We start from the raw sequence: 22,084 nt of genomic DNA on the forward strand, positions 1-22,084 counted from the left end.
AGGGCTGACAAGGACAGTAATAGTACCTACTTCACCGGGGCTCTTCTGATGAGTTAATGGGAAGGCACAATGGGTTTAATTATTGTTCCAAATCAAACAAACAAATCAATGCTCCTTGCATACCATGCAGAGCAAGATATAAGGTATTCGGATTAGAAAGCTTTAAGGGAAACATCTTAATTAGTCCATGCAACCTTGCCTTCTTTCAAGCACAGGTAAAATCACCTCCCTGCCTAAGACCGGATAGTGTGGAGTACAGAGTAAATGGCCGAGGTAAGGAATACCACGGAACATGTCAGAACCTGAGCGTGACCTGTTCCTATGGTGCCCCAGGTAAAGGGTTAGGACCATTCGGGCGCCTGAGCTCCAGCACCTGGAACCCAGCGCTACTGTAGGCGTTTCCCTTCCTCCTAACCCACTCAGTTCAGAGGTGGGGCCATTGAAGGGGGCGGGCATTCCGGTCGAGGGGTGGAGTTGGGGCCAGAAAAGATGCCAATGGGACGCGAGCTTTCCCATGGTTAGCCAATTGAACGCGCCCTGGGACCGCCCCCATCCGCTGATTGGCACGACGAACCTCCCAGGACTCTTGTGTCTCGCGAGAGTCCCGGTTTTCGGCGGTGCTTTGTCAATTGGTCTGGCTCCTCCGACACTTGGAGCCTTTTGCCGGGTCGAGGCTGAGTTGGGGGCTGTCTGGTGTCGTGGGTACGGCCAGGGACCTTGACGAGGCGCAGGCTGGGAGCTGCGTCTCCTCCCACCCTGGAGCCCGAGGCCCAGGTGAGGCGCGGCCCGGGCACTGGGTTCTCGGGCTGGACCTTTACCTGCCTTCTCCTCCGCCAGAGCGGAGATGGACTGGCAGAGACGCGCTGCTGCCACTTGGCAGAAGGACGCCGTGGTAGGAAAGCGAGACCCGATTAAGCCCTGCCAGGTACTGACTCACTCCACCTATGTGGAAGGGTGTGCAACCTTGAAAGGAACATTTGGATTAAAAATAGTGGGTGAACTTGTGGTTCTAATGCTAACGCCCTTTTTAGTTCATGGAGTATACAGTACAGTATACTATGCTTCTAGGGTTTAACCGCCTTACTTAAGTGTCCCAGCCCGTTTTTAACACGTGCTTTTTCTGCTAATTTACAGAGTTCAAGTGGAGTCACACTTACATTTTGAACTTCGTTTCTAATGCAGACACTTAAAGCAGCTCTATTCACCTCCCAAAAAGGTAATGCGGATTCCTCCAGTAAAGGAGCATGTCAGTATTTATTGAATTCTTGTGCTTGTCAAAAACCACAACATTATCTGTGTTTTCACTGAAGGAAAAGCACTGCCAAAAAAGCGGGGGGCCTGGGGAGATGGGGAGGCAAAGGAGGATTGGGAAGCAAATACTTAACCCTATAGATACCGGAATTTTCACCCACCGGTGTGAAAGTTTGTAGAAAATAATTGTTGGTGAGGATATGGAGGAATTGGAACCCTTGTGCATTGCTTGTGGGCATGCAAAATGGTGTAGTTGCTTTGGAAAACAGTTTGATGATTTCTCAAAAAATGAAACACAGAGTTACCATATGATCTGGCAATTCCACTTACTGGTATATACCCCAGAAAACTGAAAGCAGACACTCAGTTACTGGTACATCCATGTTCACAGTAACATTGTTTCTAATAGCCGAAGGGTAGAAACAACCCAAGTAAATGTAGAAAGGAATGGATAAACAAAATGTGTATATACATGCAATGGAGTATTTAGTCAACCTTAAGGAGTCAGTAATACCTGCTACAACATAGGAGAATCTTGAAAACATGCTAAGTGAAATAAGCCAGACACAAAGACAAATACTGTATGATTCCAGCGATATGAGGAACTTAGTCAAATTCATAGAGACAAAAAGTGAAACAGAGTTTACCAGGGTCCAGGGAGAGGAGAGAATGGGGAGTTACTATTTAATAGGTACAGAATTTCCGTTTGGGATGATGGAAACGTCCTGGAAATGTGATGGTTGTACAACATTATGAATGCAAGTAACGCCTCTGAATTACACACTTAAAAATGGTTTATGGCCTGTATATTTCACCATACACACACACACACACACACACACACACACACACACACACGGCAGAACTCATCAAATACAGTCTATATTTGCAACCAATCATTGGATAACTTTAATTCCAGCATTTGGGTTGTACAAACATAATTTGTGAAACCTTTCAAGTTTTGATTTGAGAACTAAATGAGAGAAATTCATGTTCAAAGCTTACAAGATGCTGTTTTTCAGTGTATGTGTGTTTGTTTTAAATTCTGAATACACTAGATAGTATGTGCAGGATGAATATAGGTAACGATGTTTAAATGTTAGAATTCCTAAACACTCAACTACATACATTGTATTATACACACTGGAGACAACCAAATCTATTCTCATTATGTACTTGGAAATAAACTATTTTGATATCTTACATTTGACCTATCAATCAACATCATTAGAAAAACCATAATTTCAGGGCACCTGGGTGGGTCAGTTGGTTAAGCATCTGACTCTTGGTTTCAGCTCAGGTCATGATCCCATGGTCATGAGATCAAGCCCCCATCAGGCCCTGGGCTGAGTGTGGAGCCTGCTTAAGATCCTCTCTTTCCCTTTGCCCCTCCTCCCTGCTCGTACTCAAAATAAATAAACTTAAAAAAATAAAGTGTTAAAAACAAACAAAAAAGCCCCATAATTTCAAACTAGCTCTTTCTAAACATACAGCCAAGACAAATGGCATCTTCCATACTGTTATTAGGATGGATTTTATCTTAGGGTTTTTTTGGGGAGGTGGGGAGGCTAAATGCTCCCTGCGCATAGTTCATATATTTCAAATACCATTTTCTTAGCCATTCGACAAGTAAGAAAATGCTGATTTATTTTCTCCCCTTTTGTATATGGGAAAATACAAGGTGTTCAAGCTGAGATGGTATATATATGATGCTGAAACCTTCATCAACTCCTCCAAAGATTGTTTGCACTCTTCTGTTTGGACTGTTTTTCCATGTGTGGCTTGTGAAATCACAGGAGGAGTGACTGTTGCCCAGGTATGTGTTTAGCTGGCACAGCAGTGCTTTCCAGGTTGCGCACTAACCTTGTGAGTACATGTGAATAGAATTATTCTTTTTTCCACCATCAGAATGAGTGACCGTTATTTAGAGCAACCAATTCATGTTAAGTTTTGTGTAAAGTTAAATAAATCTGCAAGTGAGACACTTGAGATGTTAAAAGTAGTTTATGGTGAAGAAGTAATGTCGAGAGCAAGAGTTTTTGACTGGCACAAAAGGTTTAAAGAAGGCAGAGATGATATCCATGGTGATGTGAAAAGTGGCTGTCCAGTTATCCACAGAACACAGGAAAACATTGAGAAGGTCAGAAATCGGGTTGGCTCAGATAGCTGAAAAGTGAAATGTAGACTAAGAAACAAACTCATGCTGAAAGAAAACTTGCACATGAGGAAAGTTTCTAGGAGGATTATATCTCATTCTGTTGTGGTTCAGGACCCTGCCGAGGCCAAACGATAACAGAGCTGCACATGAACCTGACACTTGGGTATATATTCAGGGCACAATCCTACATACAGTTTAGTTTCACGGGTCTTGGAGTAACTTGTATCTGAATCTCAAGTGAGCTGAGCTTTTTCAAACGTGTTCCGTTGGCTTTGTAGGTACATGATTTGAGCAGAGTCAAACCTGTGGAGTTGAGTGTGACAAAGGAGAGAGCGTGGAGCCTAGAGGTTTATTGGGAACCTGGCCCTCTGTTACCGCAGTACCTAAATTTCTACCTTGTCTTTTCAGGGTGAGCTCATTTGAATAATCAGTAGGTTACCTACAGTCTGGGCAGTTAAACTTTCAACAGGGAGCTGGACATCAGTGTTACTCTGTATGGAAATACTTCATGTTATTTTTTTAATGTTTATTTATTTTTGAGGGAGAGAGTGTGAGCGGGGCAAAGAGACAATGGGGGGACAGAGGATGCAAAGCGGGCTCTGCACTGACAGCAGTGAGCCCGATGCGGGACTTGAATTCATGAACCGTGAGATCATAATCTTAGCTGAAGTCGGATGCTCAACCAACTGAGCCTCCCAGGTGCCCCTTTATGGTAGGTACTGTTTCAACAACGATAAGAAAAGAATGGCCATCTTTAGGCAGAAATATTCAGACGTGTAATAATGGAATTTTTGTGGTGGGAGATTGAGGTCAGATGTTGGAAACTGGAATTCAAATCTGTCAGCAAGAATGAAACAGAAGAGGCTGTAGGAATAGTGGGCAGTTTTAGTAAAAATATACTCTTCCCTTCCACTCCCCCCACCCCCAAATCAGGACCTGATTTTGGTCAAAAGCCCACAAAACTTTCTATTCTTTATGTAATCTAAATTTTAGTTTCAAATGGATTCTTACATATAAACTGTTTGGGTCTGGAATTTGGTATGAAGGGTAGACAAATAGAGTTCAATTTTGTTCCTAACTTCTTTCACCAGGAGAACGAGATTCCACGCTTCAAGTTTTGAAAGGCGTGACTACAATTAGCAACGTATGAATAACAACATACACAATCTCTTCATCAACAACAAGGAACTGCATTCTGACCTTCACATTGTCTACGTGTGCTACTGAGCGTGGGGTCATATCCTAAGCTTCAGCTCTAATAAGCATTCATCAAAGGGAAGGTATGATCTTGGATATTCAGTTGGCCACAAATAGCTTTAAGTACATTATGGTCAAGTCCAATGGTAGCTTTGCTGAAACATTAATAGAAAAGCATTGGTAATTCATGTCAGAATGAGATACAAAATAATAGGTGAAAAATGATTTCACATAAAAGAAATTTTGATAAACCTAGAAAACAATTTATTTTTGTCCATTAACATTAGCATTTTAGTTTAAAGAGCTACTTGAATCACATGTTGTTCCTTCCCATAAGAAGAGATTTTGAGTACAACAGGATGAATTTCTCATTGAGAAACTTGTTTTTGCCCCAATTTCCTTCTAGTCTCCAGTAGGACACTGTCATCATTCAGTATTGGTATTGTAGCAACTTAGATGCACCAAATTGCAACATATAGGACTTAAGTCAGAGCCCCATGGCAGTGACTCTGAAAAGACTAGTTTTGTTATACTATTAAGGGTTTTTTGTTGCTGTTTTAAAAGACTCCCAGAAATCCAAATTTACATTTTGTGGAACATGAGCCAAAACTAATTGAGGTTGTTATGGAAAAATGGTCTCATTTTAATGGTCTATATTACCTCTGGGACCCTGCTGGTCAAAGCTGTGTGGCCCACAAGGCAAAAATTAGAATGATGTTTTTCATATTATCTTAATTTTTTATTACTGACTTTGTTACAGCTTGATCTTTGGAGGTGCTTTGTACTGTGTAAATGAAATTTACTGAAAATGTACATAAATAACTGACGTCCCAATAAACCATAAATTGATTTTTATATTAGTGTTGATCATCTGTGTTGTTTTATGAGGCATTTGCTAATCCTCCATATTTTAGCCACCTGCTCAGGTCTCTAATGGTTTTCATCTAAATAAAGTTTAACTTCATTGCCATACCTCAAATTTTTTAAAAATCGACTAATGGATAGATAAGATCTAACCCCCCTGACCCGCAGACCCATAACCCATAATAAAAACACAGCGTAGGAGGCAATGTGGTGAGGTTCCAGCTCCAGCTAGACTTGTGATCTGAAGCTTTCAGTCTAAAGTATTAGTTACCAGAGGCTAGCTACTGCAACCAATTACAAGCTCGGTGGCTTAGAACAACAGAAGTTTATTCTGTCAGTTTTTGAGCCCCAGAAATCAAGTATATGCTCTGGGGAGGAGGGGGTCAGTTGCTTGAGTCTCCCAGTTTCTGGCGGCTGCCAGCCTTACCTAGCCTGAAGTTGTATCTACATCATCTTCAAGGCCAAAATCAGATCTTTTTTAAAAAATTTTTTTTAAATATTTATTTTTGAGAGAGAGGGAGGGAGACACAGAATCCGAAGCAGGCTCCGAGCTGTCAGCACAGAGCCGAGGTGGGGGTCAAGCCCACGAACCATGAGATCATGACCTGAGCCAGTCAGTTGCTTAACCAACTGAGCCACCCAGGCATCCCTAATCTCTTTCTACTTGTCTTCACACAGCCTCCTCCTTTGAGCATGGAATCTTCTGCCTCCCTCTTACAAAGGCATTTGTGATTAGACTTAGCGCTCACAGATTATCTAGGATAATCTTCCCATCTCCAGATTCCTAATCTAATCACATCTGCAAATCACCTTTTCCAAATACAGTAACATTTACAGGTTTGAGATTAGGACTCGATTATCTTTGGGAGTCATTATTCAGTCCACTATCCCATAGATTTTTTTCTGTAAAACACCCTATAACCTCTAGAACAGTACTGCCAATGAAACTTTCTGTAGTAATGGATATATTCTGTATCTGTTGCTAGTACAGTAGCTTCTAGCCACTTGTGACTACTGAGCATTTGACATGTGGCTGACACAACTGAGGAGCCACATTTTTCATTTTATTCAGTTTTGATTTAAATTTAAATAGCCCCATGTGACTAATGGCTATCACACCGGACAGTGTCTACAGTTCTAAATCCTGGTCTCTGTGGCACCTTAAAAAAAATGAGTTCCCTATTTTTCCGCACTGTTTCACTGCCTGGCTTAAGACTGCTTACATTTTTCACCCAACTACACACACACACACACACACACACACACACACACACACCCACATCATCTCCTTCAGGTTTTTTATCATCAGCACTCCCTGGCCAGCCCTGTCTGAACTTATAAATGTCCTCCAGTCAGTGCAAATACATGTACTTCCTATCCCCCCTCCCACTTTTTCCCCTCTAGCAATTTTGGCCTTCTAACACATTTGTTGTGTAAATTACCTAAAAATCACAAGGCTGGGTTTTACAATGTAATAGGTAATATTAAAAAATGCAATTTAGATACAAAGGCTGCAACAGTGTTATGAAATAAGCATTAAGAGGGATTCCAAGGTGGGGATGTCCGGGTGGCTCAGTGGGTTCAGCATCCAACTCTTGATTTCGGCCCAGGGCTGTGGGATCAAGCCCTGCATGGAGATCCGAGCTAAGCATGGAAAGTGCTTGAGAATCTCTCCCCATCTGCCCCTCAAAAAAAAAAAAAAAAAAAAAAAAAAAAAATACTCCAAGGTGAATATTAATTATCTTTATTTAAAATTACTGGAAAATGAGGTATTTACAGACAATCAGGGCAGGTCAGAAGGAAGAACTAGCTGATACTAGGCTCTGTTCATCTTGCTACAGTTACATTTCTCCCCATACAAAACCTTCCCCCATCACTCCAGTGCAATACTTTCACGTTCTAACAATCTAGCACAGTCCTGCCCTTTAAATCCCCCCTTCATAGCCGTTCTGCTCATTCATCAAAGCCACCTAACATGCTGACAGATGCTCCCTTTGTGCCAAATTGCAACTTCTGTAGGTTCAATGTAACTAAATACTATGAAGAGCTTATATTCTTAATACCTCTGTGCTCTCCCCTGACCAAACTGGCCTCATCTGTTTCAGCATTTCTACAGTTACACTACAACATGAAATGCCAAGAGAGGGAAGTAACTTTCCAAGAGGTCACATAGCCAGAAAGTTACATGAGGATCCGTGTTCAGGGCTACACATGTGACAGGACCTTGAGTCAGTACCTAACCTGTGGTTGCTTCCATCTGTAAAATGAGAGCACAGCGTCACCTTCACAAAGTTGTAAGAACTAAATGACAAGATGAGAAATCGAACACCTGCTGTGCTGCCCTCACTGCCAGCGCTGTCCTGCACTGGATACATGGTTGCTACAAGTGAAAGAATATTTGACCTCATTAGAGGCATGTGTATGTTGTAAACTGCAGAGTTGGGATAAATCAGTTAAAATACCAGCATTAGAGTATTCCAGCTTCCATGGCTTGTGCCTGTAGTTTTCAACCTACAAAAAAGAAAAATTTTCAAATGACCTTTTACATTTTAAACAGAAAGCAAATTTTGAGGTACATTCTTTTCAGTTTGTCTCAAAGGTGGCGCAGGAAAAAGCCTTGTATGCACTGTTCCAATACCCAGGTTTCTCACCTTTAAAAATAAGCTGCCCTTGGGGCACCTGGGCGGCTCAGTTGGTTAAGCATGGGGGTCAAGATTTTGGCTCAGATCATGATCTCACCATTTGTGAGCTTGAGCCCCACTTCTGGCTCTGCGCTGGCAGCGGAGAGCCTGCTTGGGATGTTCTCTCTCTCTCAAAATAAATAATCGTCAATAAATAAATAAATAAATAAATAAAAGGCATCTCTGAAGGTATCTTCAAAACTAAGGTTAAGGTTAAATTTATCACTGTGCTATTATTAACCGTATAAAAATATCACAAAGGTGCTGAAACTTCAAGAAAAATTTCCTCTGGTTCTGCTGTGACTCCAGACAGGATCCAGAGAGGAGTTTTACAGTCTCGTCCCCGGGTTTTATGGAGACTTACTTTACCCTTCTGTGTTAGCCTCTTAAGGCACTGCGTCAACCTTAAAAGGGCACAGGAAAGGGCGGTCTGGGGTTTTACAGGCTTCTCTACGACCCCTGCTCTCCTCTCCCGACAACACCCCCTGCACCTCAGCGGTTTCTGGGGCCAAGTCCGAAAACCCACCGGAAGCAGTTGTCCTGCAGGGGGTGGGGGAGTCGGGAACTTACATGCCCTCTATCCGAAGGGGCAGCCAATTGGGGGGCCTTGGAACCAAGCACGTGGGAACCCCCGGTCGCCATTGGCCACGTGCTCCGGGCCGAGCGCCTCGCTTTTCCCTCCAGGACGGGGACATACCTGAGCCTGGAAGTCAGGCCGCTGCAGCCCCGCACACGTCGGAGACCGACTCCGCAGGCCCCGGGTCGGGCTCCCGGATTCGCAGGCGGGGGCCGGGCCCCGAACCCGCCGCAAAGCAGCCGCCACTGCGGCCGCGCCCTGGGGGAGCAAAGCGCAAGATGGTTAGGGCGCCCGGGCCTGCCCGCGGGAAGCCTCCCGGCGGCTCTGCGCGGCGTCTGTGCCTCGCGCGGCCCCGGGACGGGCTGGACCGCCCGCCCCCCGGGCCGCCGAGGGCTGCTCTACCCCTCCGTTCTGGCCGCCGGGAGCAGCGGAGCTCCGGGCGGGCAAAGCTCGAGGGGACGCGGGGCGAGCGCAGCCCCACCCGGGCCTGGAGGCCTGGCACCCTCCCCCATGCCCACCGACACTTACGGCTCAGCTCCGCGGGACTGAAGCCGACGCCTCGCGTGCGGCACAGAGAACCCGGCGGTGGCGCGGCGACGAGGTCGGCGGCACAGCGGGAGGCGGGCAGCCAATCCCCTCAAGTCTCCGGCCAGGGGGCGGGGCGGGCCCGGCCATTGGCCCCCGCGGTTCTCGGCCCGCCCCGGTCTTTCGGGCTCCTTCGGGCTCCTTCGGGCTCCTCCGGACTCCTCCGCGCTCCTCCGCGCTCTTCCGCGGGCGGAGGATGCGCTAGGCCTGCAGGAGCATCTTTCTCGGAAGCTCCGGAGCCCTAGCGCCTCCCCTTGGCCCTGGGGGACGTGGTTCTCGCAGGCGCTGTGCCTTCCTAGGGGCCCCTCCTAGGGAGAGTTCGTGGTTACTCTAGGGCTGTGCCAGGATCCAGATTCCCTTTCCTACAACTACACCAGTCCAGTATGTGTCTTGAGTCTGTCCTGCTAATCTGGAAGCTTAAAGAGAACCCGGACCTTGTCTCTTTGACCAGGCGCACCCAGCGGCTCCTCCTAAACCTGAAAGGACCACTGTTCCTTCATTCGTTAACCGCGTTCAAAGAGCGGACTTCAATCAGCAAGCGGTTGGGGAGCACCATAAACCTTCCCTAGGTGACAGACTCACACTTGACAAACAAGCGGAATAAAATCGGAGTATGTGCTAAAGTAACTTGTATTACAGTCCTGAGTTTACCATCCGTTGTCAAATTTCGTCCTCAAAATATCTTATCAGCCCCACATTTTAAGTGGATAAACAGACACACTGAGTAACTTTCCAAGGTGACAAATTAGCTAGTAAGTGGTGGACCGGGGATTTCAACTCAAAAAGTCTGGAAGTATAGCCCCTTAAAACACCACACTGCCTTTCCACAGGTGTGTAAGGTGGGGCGGGAAGGCAAACGTAGCATCTACATTTGATGGGCTGATCAAGATAAGCCGCCTATGTGGTTGGGGTCCAACAGGCACAAAGAACAGCTTGTGGAAGAACAGGAAAGCACTTGACCCGTTTAAGGAGCCCAGAATGTAAGTGGAACTTAAGGATGTAGGAGCAGAGTGGACTGAGATGAGGGTGGCTCCGGTCAGACGAAGCTTGAGGCCCTGGTGGAAGGCATATGACATGCTAAGAACAATGGAAAGCTGTTCTAGCAGTTTTTAGGAGTGGAAATGATAGGATCTGATGGAGGGTGTGGTTTGAGAGTCAGTAAGTTGCTTTTGCTGAGAAGAAAAGGAGTAAATTTTATTAATAAATCGTGGCAGCCAGCCACTACTTTGCAGATATTCATAAGATCAATGTAAAATGGGTTAAAGTGGCAGAGGGAACACCAGTTTGCTTGTGCGTTTACCTTTCTTATCTCAGATTCTTATGAACATGTCTCTGGTTTCAAACCTGTTCTTGTTTTAGTCCTTTTGGATGTCTGAGAGGCATTAACCTTTCCTTCGATTATGTATGTCAGTGAATGTGGACAAGTTGCATGGCAAGAATCTTAGGACAGAGAAAGAAAATCTCAATAAAGAGACTAATGTAGGAATCCAGTGGCGATCTAGTGGGGTTGGCAGTAGTTGTGCAGAATGTCTTCCTCCCCAACCAGGTGATAAAAACTGAAAGAGGTTATGAAATCATTACAAAGAGTGTTTAACTTGAACTCGGGGAGAAACCCACCTCAGTCCGAAGGCTTCACACAACTCTGGCCAAATGACAACTGCAGCTCATTGGAAAAGGCGAAATCATTCATTTTGTGTAGAGGAAAAATGGCTTCTCAACTATTAAAAAAAATTAATTAATACAGAGACGATGGAGTAAAATTAACTCATTGTATAAATTCAGGGTAATCTGTATGTGGTATTAAAAATGCTTCTAATTCGGTTTAAAGAAAATGGAACCAATTGGCTTTATTGCCAGATCTGATTGAGAGAAATCTGTCCCATCTGAGAGAACTTAGCTTGATCCAGAGGACCAGGGACCCAGGTGGAAAGGCACAGGAGACCTGATGGGCTTCTGCTGTCTTCCTAGTTCCCCAAACTCCCTCCTCAATAAATAGGTTCATCTTCCCTAGACCACCCTGAAGTCCCTGCCCCTGAGCTCCAGGCTGCATTCTTGCCAGCCTGCCACAGCCTCACAAGCTATCCATTATTTTGGGGTTTTTCCCCTTCCTGTCTCTTCTCTCACTTCTGCTTGGCTCTTAGCTTCTCTATGTATATATACTCTCTCTCTCCCAACCTGAATAAACCTTCCCTCCATCAAATGTCCCCCAGTCCCCCAAACCACACTCTCCTCCCCTTCCTAAGAGACCTTCAGAAAGACTACACCAACACAGGTCTCTAGCCTTATTCAGCCTCAGCCTCATGCAGCCCTCAGGTCAGTATAGTCTGACTTTCCTCTTCCCAATTTCCCTGACACTACTCTCCAAGGTCACCAGTGACCTCTCAGCGACCAAATCCAATGCTCCTTATCTCCTCTAGCTTCTCTGTGGCATTGGGCATAGCCGACCACTCCTTCCTTGATTCCTTCTTCCCTCTGATTTCTAAGTCTCCACTCTTCCCTGCTTTTCCTCCTACACCTTCCTCCTCCCTCTTTTGTCCTACCCTTTCCGGCGACATTCTCTCTCAACTCTCTTGCCTTTTCGCTGTTTGCTCTTGCTGACCCACCTCCCAGGAATGATAGTAATACAACTCATTAATTGAGTATCAGACACTTTATACATGCCGTCTCTAATTCATAAGACAATTCTGCAAGGGAGATAATGAGAATATTATTAGTATCACTGAATGAGCTTATGAACCAGTCATAGTGTTTAGTCTTTTACATAAAAATATCATTATCATCACTTTAGAGATCATAAACGGAGACCAAGAAAGCTTGAGTGATTTTCCTAGACTGCACAACTTTGGCAGAGCTAGGATCCCCATGCCGGGCTCCCAGCCTGCCTGCTTCCCCCCTCACCCCCCCCCCCCCACCCATGCAGAGGTGATCCCTCAGCCAAGACTGCTCTCCCCAGCTTCAGGTACCAAATACCCACAAGCCCTGCACACATCCTCATCCGGTGGACCCAGAGACACCACAGATCAGCTTGTCTCAAGCAGTTCGTTCTCTTCTTCCAACCCCACACTTTTGCGTCCTCTTGATGAATAACACTTCCTTAGCCCCCGCGGTCCAGGATTCAGCCCAGATGACTTCCTCTTTCTGCCTCCTCTCCAATTCTCAGCACCCTGCTTCCTCACCTCCTTTCATTCGGTCAGTTCTCTCTATGGATCATCCCTTGAGTCTCCCCTCTTGTACCCACTCCCTGTTAAACTTTAGTTCTAGCTTACATCATCTGCTTTCTGGCCCACTGCGGCAGCCTCCATTCAGCCTCCCTCCCTCCAGTCTTCCCTCCCCCAGTATAATGCCCACACTGCTATCATCTCCATTGGAAATCCTTAAATGGCTCCACACTGCCACCAGGATCAAGACCAATGCCCTATCTTTCGACCTCCCCCCATCCCACGCACCTGTTATGATCCAGCCATACTGAACTATCTGTATTTCCCTGAATGTTCTGTCCAGCACTGTTCCATACAACTCTCTGTGATAATGGAAATGTTCTATAACTGTGCTATCCATTATGGCAGCCACAAGTGGCTAGTCAGTCCTTGAAATGTGACTAGTACAACAAAGGAATGATTTTAAATTTTTATTTAAACTAATTTATTTTTAAATGTTTTTGTTTATGTTTCAAGAGAGAGAAAGCATGCAACTGTGTGAGCGGGCCAGGCGCAGAGAGAGAGGCGGTCAGAGGATGCGAGTCAGGCTCTGCACTGTCAGCAGAGAGCCCAATGCGGGCCTGGAACTCACAAACCATGAGATCGTGACCTGGGCCAAAGTCAGATGCTTAACGGACCACCCAGGCGCCCCTACTTTTAACTAATTTGAGTTTTTTTTAACGTTTATTTATTTTTGAGAGACAGAGACAGAGAGCCCGTGGGGGAGGGGCAGAGAGAGAGGGAGACAGAATCTGAAGGCTTCAGGCTGTCAGCACAGAGCCCAATGCAAGGCTGGAGCCCACAAACCTTGAGATCATGACCTGAGCTGAAGTCAGACGCTTAACCGACTGAGCCACCCAGGCGCCCCTAATTTAAATTTAAATAGTCATGTGTGACTGGTAGATACCATATTGCATAGCACAGCAATTTATATCTCAAAGATGTCCAGCAGCGTGGACATCACCTGAAATCTTGTCAGCAGTAAAGGCTCTCAAACAAACAAACAAACAAACAAACAAAAAAAAGGATCTCAGGCCTGATCCCTGATCTGCCGATTCATAATCTGCATTTCAATCAATGTAATTTATATGCACGTTGAAGTTTCAGGAAGCACTGCTCTAAGAGCTCTTGCTTCCTTGCCTTTGCACATGCCGTTTTGTCTGGACTGCCCATCACATCTCCTCCTTTGTTCCTTGATTCCTATTTGTCCCTCAAGACTCATCATCTGCAAGCACAACCTATTCTTAGTATGGTTTTCTGGAGGACAGAGAGTGGTGGGGAGGAGTGAGAAGGAGAGAGAAAATGTCTATGATAAAACTACATGTGTCTTGTAATCCCAAGTATCTATGTATCTGTATCTATGCTCGTATATACACATATTATATATAGTCCGTGTGTCTACATGAAAAGATGGTTACTGTTGGTAGTGCTTCTCTCAAGATGGTGGGATTTCACGTAATTTTTTGCTTTCAAATATTTCTGAGGTGTCATTCAAATTCTTTACAATGAGTATATATTATTTGTAATCAGAAAATAAAACAATAATCAGGGGGTGCCTGGGTGGCTCAGTCGGTTGAGCATCTGACTCTTGGTTTTGGCTCAGGTCGTGATCTCATGGTTCTTGAGTCTGAGTCCTGGGCTCTGTGCTGGCAGAGTGAAGCCTGCTTGCGATTCTCTCTCTCTCTCTCTCTCTCTCTCTCTTTTTTTCTTTCTGCCCCTCCCCCACTTGTTCTCCCTCTCTCTCTCTCTCCTTCTCTCTCAAAAATAAATATTAAAAAATTGTTTAAAAATAAAATAATAATCATTTTCATTACAGAAAATAAAAGAAAGCCTATTTTACCCTTCTGTAGACACCTGTATGAACGTGATATCAGAATAGAGTACAGTGGAACCTTGAACGATGTGGGGGTTAGACGCACTGACCCCAGCATGGTCAAAAATCTGCATATAACTTTTGACTCTTCCAAAACTTAACTACTAATAGCCTACTGTTGACTGGATGTCTTACGGATAACATAGTCAATTAACACAATCCTGTATACTATAGGTTTAAATATACTGTATTCTTTTTTAAATTTTTTTTTTAACGTTTATTTATTTTTGAGACAGAGAGAGACAGAGCATGAACGGGGGAGGGTCAGAGAGAGGGAGACACAGAATCTGAAACAGGCTCCAGGCTCTGAGCTGTCAGCACAGAGCCCGACGCAGGGCTTGAACTCACTGACTGTGAGATCGTGACCTGAGCCGAAGTCGGCCGCTTAACCAACTGAGCCACCCAGGCGCCCCTATACTGTATTCTTAAAATAAAGCTAGAGAAAAATGTTACTAAGAAAATCATAAGGAAGAGAAATACGTTAACAGCATCACACTGTATTTATCTTAAAAGTCCACACAGAGGCAGCCCTGGGCAGGCCAAACCTGTGTTGGTGAAGGGACACCTGTATAGTGCTTTTCAAAAGGACAGCTGACACCTTCCACAGTTAGAGACGCTCATTTGATTAATGGCTGGGAGCAGCAGGGCAACGGCTCACTGAAATCAGATGAAGAGAACATCATGGTCTTCCTTGCGACGCATTTGCTGTTCTGTCTCATGTCTACCCTTGTGCCCCAACAGACATGATCCTAACAGGATAAAGACAATCACTGCATCCCCTGCCTGGGTTCCTCTCTATGGCTGCAGCCTCAAAGCGGGGTCAAGTGTCCCGAGAGGGTCACCTCGACTCATTACAGGTATCTGCGGAGGCATTTGGGCACCTTGGGTGGCATCTTAGCTGGCCCGAAGCATCATGGATTTGCTCTATTAAGAACCGGTGTTTTTGTATATTGCATTCCATTCTTTTCTAAGTTTTGGCGATGTTTTCTTCACTGGAAACAGTGTGACAGTTACCTATAGAGGTTATTTTAAATTCGTGGCAAAATGTGTTTGCTGAGCAGTGGGAGGCAATTTCTGCAAGGCTTAGTGGGATCAGCTGTGGAAATCAATGGGGTCCAGTTATAGAGTAGGGCCACAAAAAGCCATCAGCGCAAACAGAGGAGGCAACATAGCCTGGGGCCAAAACACTCTGCACAGCAATTAATCTGCAAAGTCAGAGAATATTGTGAAATTTGATTAAGCAGCAAGATGAAGGTGGCATTTTTTAGATTAGAGAGCTACCTATTTAGGGTATGATGCAAACATTCATTCAATTCTAAAGACAGATTAGAAGAAAATTTATAGTCTTTATTTTGGAGCAAAGGTGTCTCATCTAAGCGAATGACACCATTTAAAGTCAGCCTTTTTAACGTGTACGATCATATTTATGAGTCTATACCCATTTCTCAATTTCCCTGCTGTCAGCACCCATCTGGCCAGATCATGGTGGCTCCAGAGATATAATATGACTTGGGTACCAGATGGAGCCAGACTTTAGGAGGCCTGACAATGAGACAATTTGAGTGGTCCTTCTTAAGGAAAAGAAGGCAAAAACATCCTACTCTCATGCATTGAACAAAAATACTCAAACATGCGAACACATCGTAGGGCCCCTCCCAAGCCTGGAACCTAAACTTTAGCAGCTTCATTCTAAACCGGCCTGTGTTGCTCGGACACGTGAGAAAAGGTAAGCTGTGGCTCTCCTTCAACAACATCCCTAGCACGGCACAGCTAGGGAGAAAATTCTGTGTTCGTACCGCAAGGCCTTCTTGCTGAATCAGCAGAATAATGGCCAGCTTTTATTGCACACTTATTATTATGTGTCGGGCACTGTTCTAGGTTTTTGATATATGTGGTCTCCTTGAATCCTCATGTTAACACCGAGAAATAGGTAATGTGATGGTTTCATTTTATACATGTGGAAACCGCGACCCAGACAGGTGATCACTTGCCCCAGAAGATGAACCAACTGTGTGTTGAAACGCAAGTAGAGGCGGGAACTGGTTTCTAGCTTTGGGATTCCTGCTGCAGTGCTCTCTCTGCCTGACTCCAGAACTGGTGGGAGAGAGCACACTGGGTCACCACGCTGAGATTGACCACGTGACCCTGGCTCTAGGAAGAATTTGGTAAGAACGGGCAGGTCTCCAAGTGACCAGATGGGTCACTAGAAGGTGGACCCAGTTACCGGAACTGGGCAGAAGGTCTCAGCCAAGTTTGGAGGGCAGGTGTGGAGAAGCTTGGTTTTGAGCTCCAGGAATCTCTCCTACACAAAATGAGATTGGTTTTAGAGGCTCCGAGAAGATGAGTCAACCTGCAGAAAGGTTCCCTGACAGCCACAACCTCAAGCATAAAAATGGTCAACTGCCTATACTCTCTGAACAGCCACCAAGCCCTCTGGATAAAAAAAGCTGCTGGGAATGATTGGGGAACAGTCTGACACTGCTTTTCTCCGCCGTTTGGGATGGAACATACCTCACACACTCGTCTTGCATGCACGTGCGTGCACACACACACACACACACACACACACATTACTCTCAAACCATCTCTGTAAGGCATGCTTTTGGTTTCCCAATGTAGGAAAGTCCTAATAATATATCGAAAGCCCTCTGAGTCTTGCTCTCTCTCCATTCTTTTTTTTTTATGCTTATTTATTTTTGAGAGAGAGAGGGAGAGGGACAGAGTGAGTGAGGGAGGGGCAGAGAGAGAGACACACACACAGAATCTTGAAGCAGGCTCCAGGCTCTGAGCTGTCAGCACAGAGTCTGACGTGGGGCTCGAACTCAGGAACCTCGAGATCACGACCTGAGCCGAAGTCAGATGCTTAACCAACTGCGCCACCCAGGTGCCCCTACATTCGTGACATTTGTGGTAAACCCCAGCTCTGTTCACAGGTGATAAATGTCAGAAGGGAGCCAGACATCCATATATAAAGGAAGAAGGCAGTAGTACAAGTTAAAAAGTGAAATGGTGTTACCCAAGTACTTGAAAACAATTTGTAGTTATTTGTAATATTTTTTGTATTTGTTTTTGTATTTGCTTATTTGTAATTTATTCCTTCTTTCTTTCTTGTTTATACCCCCATGTTAGTCCAAAGAGGACTTGGCTGTAAGTTTACAAGAATACATTGCAATGAGATTTAAAAAGGAAAAAAAAAAGTGAGGAAATCGGAGTGGGGGGTCTAGCACACAAAATATACCCATGAGGCTCTGTACACTTTGCTGGAAAAAGGCCAAAAATTTTGCTCTGCACTGCCTGGCAGTTGATGCAAAAATCAGAAAATAGAAACCATTCACTCAAGAGAAACACAAATATTCCTGAAACAATTTCCTCCATGGCTCTTCATAAAGAGGGCACTGGAACCAGCCTCCTCAGTATCAATAACCTGAAAAGAATGTTTATGAGCTCTCAAACTTACACATGTCCAAGATTTTTGGTGTCCAGGTAGAGTATTTCCTAGTCGATGTTTTTTTCCAAAGCCTAATTAACACGTGGCAAGAGGGTTATCAGTCAGGCCAGATGACATTGGAGAAGAATCTGGGATTTTGATTACGAAGCACATAGGCCACCCTCCCCTGGCACACTGAAATCAGGGGCTGAAGACACATGGTATGCTCCCATACGAAAGATATGATAATCTGGGTGAATTCCCTGGTCAAAAGCCAGCCTTAAGTTATATACATATACATATATAATTTTATATAATATTAAGTCATATATGCGTGTGTGTGTGTGTGTGTGTGTGTGTATACAGTGGCAGGCAGATCTTTGAGGCACGTAAATGTCTCTAGTAAGACTGTAAGAGTAAAATTCAGTTCTGAAGCAATCGATCACCACAGGAAGTCTTACACAATAAAATGTGGAGCCCAACCAATTAGACACAAATTGATTTTCATGTGAAATTAACTCGTTGCTTAAAGTATCAACTGAATAGTTAACAATAATTTCATCCTCTTAGAACTTCAAGAGGCTTGGGAGGAATGTGAATAGGTGTTTTCTTTTTTAAAATGACCAGAGAACTTTGAGCCCAGTGCCTTTCTATTTTGTCCATTCATTTCTCTGAATTCAAGGAGGTATTCAAATTCTCCCTTTGGCCTTTCCTTGCTGGAAAGTTCAAAACTAAAGACTTACCTCTAATATTTTCCCTTTAATCTCATCCTGACACTGTAGTGTGTAATCCTACAACTGAAAGTTTTGGAATCAAAAAAGTGAAGATAATCAAGAAACCCCAAGTTCCTTTATTCTTAACTTTTTATCGTGAAAATATCCAGGGGTGCCTGGGTGGCTCAGTCAGTTGAGCGTCCCACTTTGGCTCAGGTCATGATCTCACAGCTCGTGGGTTTGAGCCCCAAGACGGGTTCTGTGCTGACAGCTTGGAGCCGGAGCCTGTTTCAGATTCTGTGTCTCCTTCTCCCTCTGCCCCTGCCCCCCCCTTGTGTGCTCTCTCTCTCTCTCTCTCAAAAATAAATAAACATTAAAAAAATTTAAAAAAAGAAAATATCCAACTATGCACAAAAATAAAATTCAACACACCCCTGTGTATTTATTTTTCAGTCAACAACTATCAACTAAAACCATTCATTTTGCAGGCTAATTTGCAAAATTATTTTAAAGAAAACCCAGATATCATGTTATTTCACCCCTAACTATTTCAGTATTCATCTCAAAAGAAAAGACATAATCATACCTAACAATACCAGTATGATTGCTAAGAAAATAAACAATAATTCCAAACTATATTCAACTTTCCCCATTGCCTAAAATTGTCTATTTTACAATTTGTTTGGATCAAGATCCAAACAAGGTCCACTCACTGTATTTGGTTATATTTTGTTTCTTTTAAGCCTCCTTTAGTCAAGAAAAAAAAATGCCCTTTTTTTCCACAGCACCTTTGTCAAATGACAAAATCAAAACAATTTATTTTTTCTAACTTTTTTTTAACATTTATTCATTTTTGAAAGGCAGAGAGAGACAGAGTGCAAACGGGGGAGGGGCAGAGAGAGAGGGAGACACAGAAATAGAAGCAGGCTCCAGGCTCCGAGCTGTCAGCACAGAGCCCGACGCGGGGCTTGAACTCATGGACTGTGAGATCATGACCTGAGCCAAAGTCAGCCGCTCAACCAACGGAGCCACCCAGGTGCCCCAAAATCAAAACAATTTAGTAACAAGTTTGATGTCCTTTGTTCAAGGGAACACAGTCCATGGTTTGGGGGAGTACAAGAGTGGGGCACTCTTCCCAAAGGATTTTGGGCAAAAGTGAGTTTTATAGAGCCTTAGAAAGGGCAACAGAAACAGGGCATGAGTGGCTAGGAAGTCAGAGATTTTAAATAAGACTAGCAGGTCCTATTTTGTAGGATAAGGTAAGCTCACTGAGCCCGAGTTGGAGGGTGATGACTAGAGTGGCCGTTTACGTTAGGTTTCTTTGACAGGTGCTTCCTGTCAAAGTGCAGGTTGACCTAGGTTTTGATTCATGAGGAGGGCCAGGCCCCTGGGGTGGCTTCCGTTCTGTGGGTCCTGATATAGGAACCAGCTTTATCAACTTCGGCTTTTCTATCGAACGGTTTTTGAGACATAACTCAGATACAATAAAATTTATCCCTTTAAAATGCACAATTCAGTGGGTTTTAGTATATTCATAGACGTGAGCAATCATCAGCATTATTTGATTCCAGGACATTTTTATCACTCCAAAAAAGAGACTGATCCATTAGCAGCCACTCCCCAGTCTCCCTCCCCGTATCTTCTGGCAACCACTAATCTACTTTCTGTCTCTATGGATCTATGTCGGACATCTCGTATATGGAATTACACAACTTGTGGTCTTTGGTGTCTAGCTTTTTTTACTTAGCCTGATGTTTTCAAGGCCCAACAGACAGGAGTACCGCTAGGCAGTGCTGGACTCCTTCATCCCTACTGATGGCTGCGTTGATTGGATATACGGCATTTTCAAATGTATTTACCATGTTGTATGGAAACCAATTTGACAATAAATTTCATATATTAAAAAATAAAAATAAATAAATAAATAAATAAATAAACAAACAAACAAATAAAATGTATTTACCAGCCGGTGGCTATGCCTTTGGATTTTTCTAGAAACCAGGCCAGTTGTCTTGCAGAGTGTTCGGCCAGCTGGCTGACTGCCTCCTCTTGATACCGGTTCACTTGTTTCTCTACCCTCTGTTCTTCTCATAAACTTGAAGAGCCACCTCCATTCTGGAAAGTCTCGTTGTCAAATTGTGTGTGGAAGAACCACCGGGCACTCTTGCTTTAAGGAGCAGAAATCTAGGCCCCAGCAGCAGCAGAAAGTCTCACTTAGTAGACTTGAGAGGGGGCCCGGTTCTGCAGATTTGAACACACTGGTTGATCCCGATGAGGGTATTACCAGAGCACATTCTGCGAAACTCTGCTCATGTCCTTAGAACTTGGCTTTAATGGCACTGGATGCCATAAAAGCAACCGGTAGGTCATTGGCTGAGATTTTTAAAAAAACAAAGTTGGAGGTATTATGGAATTGCTCAAAAGAGCCTAGGTTAACATCCTAGCTGATGTCTGGTGGCTTGGAGATAGGCATTTGAAGGAATCCTGGCCAAGAGAATTGTGCTGTGGGTGTTAATTAGCCGCCCCGAGTGAGCGAAGCCGCCAAATGTGGCTGGAAAGGCAATGAGTGCCAGAGAGCCTTTCAGAATTAAAGTACTGCACGCATCTTTACAGTATTGAGCTCAAAATTTACAAGTGTGCCCAGATAATTAGAGTACTTTTTGGTTCAGGGATTTTTAATTCTTAATCTGAAGCTATCATCTTTTTGGTGACCAAGAGGCAAGTCCGTTGTGTATATTCTAAGGCGGCTCTCCGTGTGCTCTAGAAAAAGAGCTACAACAAAGCACGAACACTTTTGCTTCACTCTTTTCATTATCTAGTGCATTTTACACCCAAAACTCCTGAGTGGGAAGAGTTGTCTTCCCTTAACTTAATGATGAGTTTTCTTTCACTTAACAGATGAGTGATGCTTTTAAAGGTCTTTTAATGGTTCTCTAGCAGTCAAAGCAGCAAATGAACTTCCATTTATGCTCTTTGCCTCATCAAGCTATCACAGAAGAGGGTAATGTGGCCGAGGAAACACCGCTGTGCTTTGCTGGGCTGTGAGAGGGGAAAGAAAATGGACTTCTGGATATGAAAACTGAGTTTTCACTTTCAAATGCCCTTCTAAGAGCGTTTACAGGGGAGTTATCCTTAGAAAGGAATGTTAATTCCTAAATAATAATCACCCCTGCTTCTTGACTTAGTAGCCTGACTTATAGGGGGTGAGTGCCGACAGTAAAAGTATGAGTTTTTTTTTTTAACGTTTATTCATTTTTTTGAGAGATAGAGACAGAGCATGAGCGGGGAAGGGGCAGAGAGAGACAGGGAGACACAGAATCCGAAGCAGACTCCAGGCTCTGAGCTGTCAGCACAGAGCCCAACGTGGGGCTTGAACCCACCAACCATGAGATCATGACCTGAGCTGAAGTTCTATGTTTAGCTGACTGAGCCACCCAGGCATCCCAGCAAAAGTATGTTCTTAAAAAACTTTTTATGGTGGAAAATTTCAAGTATTCCCAATAAGGAGAATATTGTAAAGCTTCACATACCCAGCATCAGGCTTCCGCAATTAGCCATGTT

The 22,084-nt window shown here is 44.2% G+C and overlaps 2 long non-coding RNA genes and 1 other non-coding gene across 5 annotated transcripts; 1 reads left to right on the forward strand and 2 right to left on the reverse strand.

The window, feature by feature from the left end:
- The first annotated feature begins 282 nt into the window (after positions 1–282).
- Positions 283–5,459, forward strand: LOC122217156. Of its 3 annotated transcripts, XR_006201323.1 has the most exons (5): positions 283–925; positions 1,135–1,216; positions 2,933–3,067; positions 3,688–3,818; positions 4,504–5,459. It is a non-coding gene; the product is annotated as an uncharacterized LOC122217156 (long non-coding RNA). The 3 variants fall into 3 exon arrangements; XR_006201324.1 differs by lacking the exon at positions 3,688–3,818 and having other exon boundaries at positions 4,501–5,459; XR_006201325.1 differs by lacking the exon at positions 3,688–3,818.
- Positions 5,460–7,195: 1,736 nt separating this feature from the next.
- On the reverse strand, positions 7,196–9,348 carry LOC122217158. The gene is made up of 3 exons (XR_006201326.1): positions 9,257–9,348; positions 8,849–8,986; positions 7,196–7,981 (listed from the first exon to the last, which is right to left on the reverse strand). It is a non-coding gene; the product is annotated as an uncharacterized LOC122217158 (long non-coding RNA).
- LOC122218852 lies at positions 8,447–8,568 on the reverse strand. The gene has a single exon (XR_006202161.1). It is a non-coding gene; the product is annotated as a small nucleolar RNA SNORA26 (small nucleolar RNA).
- Positions 9,349–22,084: the final 12,736 nt, after the last annotated feature.

Source organism: Panthera leo, chromosome B1 (genome assembly GCF_018350215.1).
Source record: "Panthera leo isolate Ple1 chromosome B1, P.leo_Ple1_pat1.1, whole genome shotgun sequence".
Classification (NCBI taxonomy): Eukaryota; Metazoa; Chordata; class Mammalia; order Carnivora; family Felidae; genus Panthera; species Panthera leo.